Source organism: Scyliorhinus canicula, chromosome 4 (genome assembly GCF_902713615.1).
Source record: "Scyliorhinus canicula chromosome 4, sScyCan1.1, whole genome shotgun sequence".
Classification (NCBI taxonomy): Eukaryota; Metazoa; Chordata; class Chondrichthyes; order Carcharhiniformes; family Scyliorhinidae; genus Scyliorhinus; species Scyliorhinus canicula.
The window spans coordinates 37531836-37543383 of record NC_052149.1 but is presented as its reverse complement, the minus strand read 5'-3'; positions in this window follow the sequence as shown (position 1 = coordinate 37543383).

The following is an 11548-nucleotide window of genomic DNA, read 5'->3' as shown; positions in this document are numbered from 1 at the left end:
AATATGTGCCTTTGCTTGTTCATCTCATTTTTTTATTGTGTAACTTTGGTTAATTGTTTTGTATATTTGAGTTTATTATGAGAATTTTTTAATAAACATATTCAGAAAAAAAAGTGTCGCATTCCCAGAGGATTTTTGCAATGCCTAACGCTTCCTACTCTGACAGTTGGCATCCCTGTACTATCCTCCTGCACTCTCTATAGCCTTGATGATCACCTCCTTTGATGTGTGATCCAGGACATTTTCAGTCTTCCAAATTGCTGCCCTGCAGTGACTTCAAGAGTTCCTGAAGGTCAGACACAACTTGAGTTCAATCTTGACGTTCCCACATTGCTCGGGAATTGTAAGTAACTCTTCTCAGCAAAGGCAATACCGCAATTTGCACTACTATTACAAAGATTTTAACTCACATTTTCTGACTATTTGCTCTGTCCATTCCCCTCATAATTTTGACGACTTTCATCAGGTCGCCCCTCAATTCCGTTGTTCCAGTGAGACCAAACCGAGTTTCTCCAACCTCTCTGTCGTGTTGTGTTCTCTGGGATAACACAGGCTGCAACTGGATGCAGCTTTAACCGAAAGATACTCCAGACCTTGAAGTTAGTTCAATCTGATTTATTGATCCAGTAGCGCAGTTAGCACAGTTCTCTGTGAGTTTGACTCTCTGCTAACCTAAGTGTGGTTACTCTGTCTGACTGAACCAGACTAGCTTTCAGCCACATGCTGGAGGTGTGATGCTGTACATACACCCTGACTCACTCTGTAGATGTTCATCAGTGGAAAGAGGCGGCGTGTGAGTGCCTTGTGCCTCTTATAGTGAGATACCACTCCTGAGTGCCCTGCCTGCTCATTGGTCATGTCCTGTTCTCTGTGTTCATTAGCTGCCTATCTGTGCCTGTCTGTATATCATTATCTGCATGTCTGCATATCATGACACTCTTCATAATTAATGCCCTTCATACCAAGCAATGTTCTGGAAACCCTCTTCTGGACCACAAAGTCTCCCCATCCTTTTGGTAGTGTGGTGACCAGAATTGAACACTATATTCCAAGTGTGGCCCAACTAAGGTTCGATACAACTGCAGCATAACTTGCCATTTTTATACTTAATGACACAGTCGATGAAGGCAAGCATGCCGTATGCCTTCTTGACTACCTTCTCCACCTGCGTGCCACTTTCAGTGACCTGTGGATCTGTACACCCAGATCCCTCTGCCTGTCAATATTACAAATGGTTCTGCCATTTACTGAATATTTTCCACCTGTATTAGACCTTCCAAAATGCATTATATCACATTTGTCCTATTAAACTCCATCTGCCATCTCTCCGCCCATGTTTCCAACCAATCTATATCCTGCTGTATCCTCTGACAGTCCTCATTGCTATCTGCAATTCCAGCAACCTTTGTGACGTCCGCAAACTTACTAATCAGACCAGTTGCATTTTCCTCCAAATCACTAAATATATACGATAAACAGCACTGATCCCTGCAGAACACCACTAACCACAGCCCTCCATTCAGAAAAGCACCCTTCCAATGCTAAGCTCTGTCTTCTGTGATCGAGCCAGATCTGTATCCATCTTGCCAGCTCACCTCTGATCCTGTGTGACTTCACCTTTTGTACCAAAGGCCTTATTGAAGTCCACGTTGATAACATCCACTGCCCTACCTTCATCAATCATCTTCGTTACTTCCTTGAAAACTCGATCAAGTTAGTGAGACACAAACTCCCCTTTACAAAACTATGCCACCTCGCGCTAATACGTCCACTTCTAAATGGGAGTAAATCCTGGCTCGAAAAATCTTCTCCAATAACTTCCCTACCACTGATGTATGGCTCACCAGCCTTTCCTGGATTATCCTTGCTACCCTTCTTAAACAGAGGAACATTAGCCATTCTTCAGTGCTCTAGGACCTCACCTGCAGCCAGTGAGGATACAAAGAATTTTGTCAAGGCACCAGCAATATCCTACCTTTTCACCTTGAATCTTCAGATCCCATCAGGCCCTGGGGACCAACCTACCTTAATGTTTTTCATGATGTCCAACACCTCCTCCTTTTTGATCTCAATGTGACCCAGACTATCTACACACCCTTCCCCAGACTTGTCACCCACCAAGTCCTTTGTTTGGTGAATACTGATGCAAAGTACTAATTCAGTAACTTGCCCATTTCCTCTGGCTCCACACATACATTCCGTGCCCTGTCCGTGAGTGGGCCAACCATTTTCCTGGCTACCCTCTTGTTCTTTATAAACGTATAAAAAGCCTTGGGATTTTCCTTAATCCTGTTTGCCAATTACTATTCATGACCCCTTTTATCCCTCCTGTCTCCTGGCTTAGGTTCCTTCCTACTTTCCTTATATTCCTCACAGGCTTCATCTGTTCCCAGTGTTCTAGCCCTTACAAATGCTTCCTTTTTCTTTTGGACTAGGCTCACAATAACCCTTGTTATCCAAGGTCCACGAAACTTGTCATACTTATCCTTCTTGTGGAAGAGACCCAAGGTGTTCGAGTGAAGTCAAGCATCCAGCAGAGGGCAGCAGAGCGGAGCTACTGATTGGCTGTTCCGGGGAGATTTGCATACGTGCAGTGCGGTCAGCGTAATTTGAAGGTGATTTGTGAAGGGGCTGTTGTCAAGTGACAGTTAAACCCGAAACACTTCCTCAGTGTTTCCCTTCCTACCTCCTCCTCTAACCAAAAAAAAACAACCGTGGTTGTTGGGAAGGTAAGTTTATCTCTTTAAAAACTTACCTTGAAGGGTGACATCACAGCAAAGCAGTGACCTGATTGGCTGGCAAGGAAAGTGCTCCAGTTAGCAGTTGCTGGTGAGTATTGTGATTGATAAGTAAAATCTTTATTCCTTTCACTTATTAATTATTTGATACTTTATTTGTAATCAGTTAAGGTAAAGAGTAAAAATGGCAGGAGATCCCAGACCCGTGTTATGCTCCTCGTGCGCAATGTGGGAGTTCAGGGACGCGGCCGATGCCCCTGACTCCTTCATGTGCGGGAAGTGTGTCCAGCTGCAGCTCCTGTTAGACCACATGATGGCTCAAAACAGGTATACCGTTTTGGATACTGTTGGGGGAGATGACTCACCAGGGGAAGGCAGTAGTAGCCTGGCTCATGGCACCGTGGCTGGCTCTGCTGCACAGAAGGGCGGGAAAAAGACTGGCAGGGCTATAGTCATAGGGGATTCAATTGTAAGGGGAGTAGACAGGCGTTTCTGTGGTCGAAAATGAGACTCCCGAATGGTATGTTGCCTCCTGGGTGCTCGGGTCAGGGATGTCTCCGATCGGCTGCAGGACATACTAAAGGGGGAGGGTGAACAGCCAGTTGTCATGGTGCATATAGGCACCAACGATATAGGTACAAAAAGGGATGAGGTCCTACAATCAGAATTTAGGGAGTTAGGAGATAAGTTAAAATGTAGGACCTCACAGGTAGTAATCTAAGGATTGCTACCAGTGCCACGGGACAGTCAGAGTAGAAATTCAAGAATAGTCAGAATGAATACATGGCTTGAGAGATGGTGCAGGAGGGAGGGGGTTCAGATTTTTGGGACATTAGAACCGGTTCTGGGGGCGGTGGGACCATTACAAACTGGATGGTCTATACCTGGGCAGGACTGGAACCAATGTCCTAGGGGGTGCTTTTGCTAACACTGTTGGGGAGGTTTTAAACTAATGTGGCAGGGGGATGGGAACTAGATTAGGAAGTTAGAGGTCAGTAAAGAAGCAGCAACTAAAGCCAGTAAGGTACGAGACAATAAACTCAATGTGACTAAGGGGAAGAGTAGACAGGGAAGAGATGATGAACGCAAAGGGACAGGTGGTCTGAGGTGCATTTGTTTTAATGCGAGAAGTTTCAATTTGTTTTAATGCGGGCAGCAGGGTAGCATGGTGGTTAGCATAAATGCTTCACAGCTCCAGGGTCCCAGGTTCGATTCCCGGCTGGGTCACTGTCTGTGTGGAGTCTGCACGTCCTCCCCCTGTGTGCGTGGGTTTCCTCCGGGTGCTCCGGTTTCCTCCCACAGTCCAAAGATGTGCGGGTTAGGTGGATTGGCCATGCTAAATTGCCCTTAGTGTCCTAATAAAAGTAAGGTTAGGGGGGGGGGTTGTTGGGTTACGGGTATAGGGTGGATACGTGGGTTGAGTAGGGTGATCATGGCTCGGCACAACATTGAGGGCCGAAGGGCCTGTTCTGTGCTGTACTGTTCTATGTTCTATGTTCTAAGTGTAGCAGGTAAGGCAGATGAACTTAGGGCTTGGATCAGTACCTGGGAATATGATGTTATTGGTATTACTGAGACTTGGTTGAGGGAAGGGCAGGACTGGCAACTGAATATCCCAGGGTATAGATGCTTCAGGAGGGATAGAGAGGGAGGTAGAAGGGGGGAGGAGTTGCATTACTCGTCAGAGATGATATCACAGCTGTGATAAGGAGGGCACGATGGAGGATTCGAGCACTGAGGCAATATGGGTGGAGCTGAGAAATAGGAAGGGTGCAGTAACATTGTTGGGACTTTACTACAGACCTCCCAAAAGCGAGCATGAAGTAGAGGTACAAATATGCAGACAGATTATAGAAAAATGTCGGAGCATTAGGGTGGTTGTGATGGGAGATTTTAACTTCCCCAACATTGAATGGGATTCGTGTAGTGTTGGAGGCGTAGATGGAGCAGAGTTTGTAAGGAGCATCCAGGAGAGTTTTTTAGAGCAGTATGTAAATAGTCCAACTCGGGAAGGGGCCATACTGGACCTGGTATTGGGAAATGATCCCGACCAGGTGGTTGATGTTTCAGTCGGTGATTACTTTGGGAATAGCGATCACAATTCCGTAAGTTTTAGAATACTCATGGACAAGGACAAGAGGGGTCCGAAAGGAAGAGTGCTAAATTGGGGAAAGGCAGAGTATAACAAAATTCGGCAGGAGCTAGGGAATGTGGATTGTGAGCAGCTGTTTAAGGGTAAATCCACATTTGAAATGTGGGAGTCTTTTAAGGAAAGGTTGATTAGAGCGCAGGACAGACATGTTCCTGTGAAAATGAAAGATAGAAATGGCAAGATTAGGGAACCATGGATGACGGGTGAAATTGTGAGACTAGCTAAGATGAAAAAGGAAGCATACATAGGATCGAGGCAACTCAAAACTGATGAAGCTTTGGAGGAATATCGGGAAAGTAGGACGAATCTCGAACGTGCAATGAAGGGGCTGGTTTAGCTCACTCAGCTAAATCGCTGGCTTTTAAAGCAGAGCAAACAGCACGGTTCGATTCCCGTACCAGCTTCCCCGGACAGGCGCCGGAATGTGGCGACTAGGGGCTTTTCATAGTAACTTCATTGAAGCCTACTCGTGACGATAAGCAATTTTCATTTCTTTTCAAGAGGGCTAAAAGGGGTCATGAAATATCTTTGGCTAACAGGGTTAAGGAAAATCCCAAAGCCTTTTATTCATATGTAAGGAGCAAGAGGGTAACTAGAGAAAGGATTGGCCCACTCAAAGACAAAAGAGGGAATTTATGCGTGGACTCAGAGGAATGGGTGAGATTCTTAATGAGTACTTTGCATCGGTATTCACAAAGGAGAGGGACAAGACGGATGTTGAGGCTAGGGATGGATGTTTAAATACTCTAGGTCAAGCTGTCATACGGAAGGGGGAAGTTTTGGGTATTCTAAAAGACATTAAGGTGGACAAGTCCCCAGGACCGGATGGGATCTATCCCAGGTTACTGAGGGAAGCGAGGGTTGAAATAGTTGGGGCCTTAACAGACATCTTTGCAGCATCCTTGAGCACGGGTGAGGTCCTGGAGGACTGGAGAATTGCTAATGTTGTCCCTTTGTTTAAGAAGGGTAGCAGGGATAATTCAGGGAATTATAGACCTGTGAGCTTGACGTCAGTGGTAGGCAAACTGTTGGAGAAGATACTGAGGGATAGGATCTATTCACATCTGGAAGAAAATAGACTTATCAGTGATAGGCAGCATGGTTTTGTGCAGGGAAGGTCATGTTTTACAAACCTGATAGAATTCTTTGAGGAAGTGACAAAGTTAATTGATGAGGGAAGGGCTGTCGGTGTCATATACATGGACGTAAGGCGTTTGATAAGGTTTCCCATGCCAGGTTGATGGAAAAAGTGAAGTCGTATGGGGTTCAGGGTGTACTAGCTAGATGGATAAAGAACTGGCTGGGCAACAGGAGACAGAGAGTAGTGGTGGAAGGGAGTGTTTCAAAATGGAGAAGGGTGACTAGTGGTGTTCCACAGGGATCCGTGCTCGGACCACTGCTGTTTGTGATCTACATAAATGACCTGGAGGAAGGTATAGGTGGTCTGATGCCACCAGCATGCCACCCTCGGCCAGGATATTTATGCCACTCCAGTTTAGATGCAACCCATCCTTCTTGTACAGGTCCCACCTGCCCCGGAAGAGATCCAATGGTCCAGATATCCAAAACTCTCCCTTCTACTGTTTAGCCACCTGTTTAGCTGCACTATCCTCCTATTTCTCACCTCACTGGCACGTGGCACAGGGAGTAATCCTGAGATGACAACCCTAGAGGCCCTGTTTGTTAACTTTCTACCTAACTCCCTGAACTCCTGCTGCAGGACCTCATCACTCTTCCTGCTTCTGTCTTTAGTACCAATGTGTACCACAACCTCCGGCTGTTCACCCTCCCCCTTCAGAATGCCCCCTGCCTGGTCAGAGACATCCTGAACCCTGGCACCAGGTGTTGCATTCTGTGATCTTGTCGTTGCAATGATGTACACAGAACATGTAGTTATTTAACTAGAACAATGATTTTTGATCAACATGTGGAAAGATAACACAGATTACTATACAAAGTTACTAAATGAGTTCAGTGAACTCGTCCGAAGCTACCCTATATGCGATTGTCCTGTTCTACGCCTTACGAGCAACTGGCGAGTGTCTCACGTCACATGACTGATGTCTGACGCCACCAGCTGGTTGGAGGTCACATTGTTAACTATGTACAAAACTATTCACAGGCATATCATCACACCAGGGAGGCAAGATACCATCCTGGAGTCGCTTTCAGGTCCACATAAGTGCTTATTTGTGCCCCTAACTATAGAGTCCCCAATAACTATTGGTCTTCTGCGCTTTGTCCCTCCTTGCTTAACACTGCACGATAACACAGCAGTTTGCACTGTTGCTTCACAGCGCCAGGGGCCAGAGATCGATTCCTGGCTTGGGTCACTGTGCGGAGTCTGCACGTTCTTCCTGTGTCTGCGTGGGTTTTCTCCAGGTGCTATGTTCCTCCCATAAGTCCCGGATGACGTGCTTGTTAGGTGAATTGGACATTCCGAATTTTTCCTCAGTGTACACAAACAGGCACAATAGTGTGCCGATTAGGGGATTTTCGCAGTAACATAATTGCAGTGTTACTGTAGGCCTGCTTGTGGCACTAATAAAGGTTATTATTAACAGAGCTAGCCTTGGTGCCATTGCACTGGCCGCTGCTGTTTTCCCCTGTTAAGCCATCCCTCCCAACAGTATCCAAAACGGTATACTTGTTAGAGAGGGGGACAGTCACAGGAGATTCGCAACGAATAGATTTGTCGTCTAGTTGCAAATTCCTTTAGTCTTAAATAAACCATCTGCAATCACTGTGACAAATAGTTCACAGCTGAAGAACATTCCTGCCTCTTGACAAATGATGCAAGTTAAAAGCATTTGCATTGGAGTAATGCCTTGTCTATTTATCTTGTTTACAGCAATAACACAAGCTAAATACTAACTGCGGCAGCACTCTTGAGAAAATAATTCCCTAATTTGCCGCGAGGAGTTATTGTCAATATCGGCTGTAATTGTTTGTCCCCTTGGCTACAGCTTTTACATGAGGTTGTATAAGATCAAATATGGTGGCCTGGGGTCATTCCACTGACTCAGCAGGTTTGGAATAATCTGAGGAGAGCAAAACATAGTTAATGTTTTGAGTCCACATGACCCTTTACAGAAGGGTTTACAGAAGGGTCAACAGACTTGAAACGTTAACTGTGGTTTTCTCTCGCCACAGATGTTGCCAGACCTGCTGAGTCAATCCAGCATTTTCTGTTTTGATTTCAGATTTCCAGCATCCGCAGTAGTTTGCAGAGTTAAGAAACCTTGATAGCAGCTCATATCAAAGCAGCAGGAGGAAGCACACCAGAAAGAGGTGATGATTTAAAAAAAATATAAATTTTTAAATATAAAATATAAACAGTACCCAATTCATTTTTTCCAATTAAGGGGTAATTTAGCGTGGCCAATCCACCTACCCTGCACATCTTTGGGTTGTGGGGGTGAAACCCACACAAACACGGGGAGAATGTGCAAACTCCACACGGTCAGTGACCCAGAACCGGGATCGAACCTGGGACCTCGGCGCCGTGAGGCAGCAGGGCTAACCCACTGCGCCACCGTGCTGCCTGAAAAAGGTAATGATGACCGTACTTGCTCCGACCCCGGCCACTTTACTGCTTCAGCAGTGCACAGAAAGGTCAGAAGTGGGAGTTATGGAAACTACATTTTCTCCAGTGTTGAGCAGCGTCAAGACTTCATGAAAAGAGCCTAAGCTGCAAATTAGTTCCTTTCTTTATGTTGTAGGTACAGTAGCAGGTGACGTTATCTTAAGGCGATGGTGCATGATTTCAATATAGGCTTTGAGTCTATATTTAAGCCATTGTCACCAATTTTAGGCTAAAGCAAAACTTAGTAACAAACACATTTTAACCAGTGGTCAAAATGACCTGGAGAATCAATTAAATTTAACTGATCTATCTCATCTAGCTAGTTCTTGTGGATATGGGGCACTGAGGATGAGCTGATCCATGATCGGGTAGTTGAGATAAAAAAAACTCTCTGACTTTCTGTAGACCAAAAGATTTTTTATTTTATTTAAAAAAAAAAAAATTTAGTGTACCCAATTCATTTTTTTCCAATTAAGGGGCAATTTAGCGTGTTCAATCCACCTACTCTGCACATCTTTGGGTTGTGTGGGTGAAACCCACGCAAACACGGGGAGAACGTGCAAACTCCACACGGACAGTGACCCAGAGCCGGGATCGAACCTGGGACCTCGGCGCCGTGAGACTGCAGTGTTACCACTGCGCCACCGTGCTGCCCTTGTAGACCAAAGATGATCTTATTTTGGATTAAGTGGTCCAGTATGCAAGACAAGCAATGCTTAGAACATTTAATTGGGCAATAATTTGTCACAATTCCCAGCCTTCACATGACTCTGTTGATTGGATAGGCCCACAGGGAGCGACCCCATCCACAAGAAGCCCACCAAACCAAGCAAAAAGGGCGGAAACTCCATGTCGGTAGCCGTTTTAAAATGCTTGCGTTATGGCATGCAAACTCAGCAAAAGCACCAGGACTGCCCAGCAGGGCAATGCTTGCAGTGCGGTAAAACTGGACATTTTAAGCATTTCTGCAAATCATAAAATTTTAATTGAGATAGAAGACAAGAACATATTTATGAAACATACTCCATTTTAGAAATGGAAAGTCAAGAAAAGTCAAAAATACAGAGTTCCTACGGAAAGTTGATATTTTTATTCTATGTATTGGTCAGTTTCAGTCCATGTTCAAGGCTTCTGTGCCACTTTTAAAATTGATACTGGAGTTACCACTAAAACAGACCTTCCAATTAACGGTAGGACTATTGCTCCTCTAAGCCATATGGGGAAATAAGATCCTTGATTCTCTCTATGTTCTTCACAATCAGTTTACATCTTTATTGAGTTGCGATGTTGTCATACTTCTGGGCACCATAGGAAAACCAGATGATGCCCACCATTTGAATGATTCACTGTCTTTCAGGCAACAATGTTCAATCTTTTATTTAGAAGTTGCAGAACTTCAGTCTTCAGATGCGCACAAAGTTTATATAATCAGCAGCAAGTTCCTTTCTTTCGCAGAGACACCATACGCTAGACCCCAGGTAGAAGTTGAAGTTATGAATCACCACGTTCTTTATGAAGTAAGGCCAGATGTGGTGGATACAGAATGCACTGCAGCAGAAGGTGACTGTACCCATGAAGACCTGTTGGATCTGAATTGGCTTTTCTGAGAAAGTGATGAGGAAGGACCCCTTGCAGCACTGAGTGATCTGTTGGAGGTGAGGTCCTGGAAGATGATTTGTCTATCCAGTTGATGGACGCACCATATGTTGCTTTTTAGACGATTCAACTGTGTTTTTAAGAGGCTGAACAGCATTCTGATCTTTGTTCCACTGAGACTATTGATGTATTGCCTAGTTTAACTCCTGTTGTCCATGAAGAATCTTCAAGAGAGGATGTATTGGCTGAGTCCAAGTCAGAGGCCAGAGAGGATTGCACTGCTGAAGAGTTGGTACCTTCCAGGGGTCAAAGTCAATTGACACCCATACTTCAGACCCAGCTAAAGTCTTATTCCCTCCACATTTGCAGTTCAGTATAGAAGCTGCGGCAGAATCTTTAGCACTTTTGAAACTGCAGAATCCTGGAAGCAATCTTGTCTCCATATTGACTGTCTATAGAAAATTCATCGCATTACAGAAGATGATGGAGTCGTCTCCATATCGTCAGCAATTGTTCCCATTACCCATAGTGAAGCAACCTCATACAGAGAAAAATATGGCTTGCTTACCACTGTCTACAGAAAGCAGTTCTCCTGAAATATCATTGGGAAATCATCCCTTCTTAATGTCTTTTCGGTCATCGATATGGCTCTGGCAGTCTTTCCTGGGGTTGAAGATCAGTCCTCTTCTGACGGTCTTTCCTTGTGTGCCTCAGGAGAGCAACAAGTTCCTCAATTCTTCTCTTCTAATCCCATATAATCTAAAGAGCGATGCTTTCGGTCTTCTCTCTTGGATCAGTCTTTTGTTGAAAAGTCTTTGTTGCCTTGCAGTTCATTCGTCTTGAAATCTACACTCTGCTTCCCACCAATGTTGCTAATGTGTTGTCCTGTTCTGCTGATGATGATGTCTTCCAAGACGAAGAAGAAACCTTGCAATTCTCCACGGTGTCTCCCTAAAGGGCTGAGAATATTGTGAGAGATTGGATCCACAAGGACTTTGACTTGGGGAGGGGACAAGTTGGAGTTGGCTGGAATCTGTAGTTTAAAAATGGGAGATATAGAAATACAATGTAAAAAGTTAAAGTCATAGTTTCAGGTTGTTGAAAAAAATGGTATTGTAGACTTGTGAGGAGATGTAGTGTAAAGAGTTAATAAATGGGGTATGATAATGTATATGACCTAGATGATCATGTGTTACTGACATCAGTCAGTTATGTGTTAAACTCTCATGAGGTTGGAATCATGCCTAGGAGCCACGTGTCTATTCTGAAACCTGTTTGGATATTAATAAGCAAGTGTTAAGAAGATACCAGAGTATGTCTACAGTCTGTAAACTAACCAAGTCTCATGTCTAGACTCCAAGGTGGAAAGACCATCTCGATCAGAAGTTACCTACTTGATACTTGCATTTTCCCAGCTAGCTTCTCCTGCTATATCCATAACTGAAGCTCATCATCCCTGGACCCATTCAGGGCAGC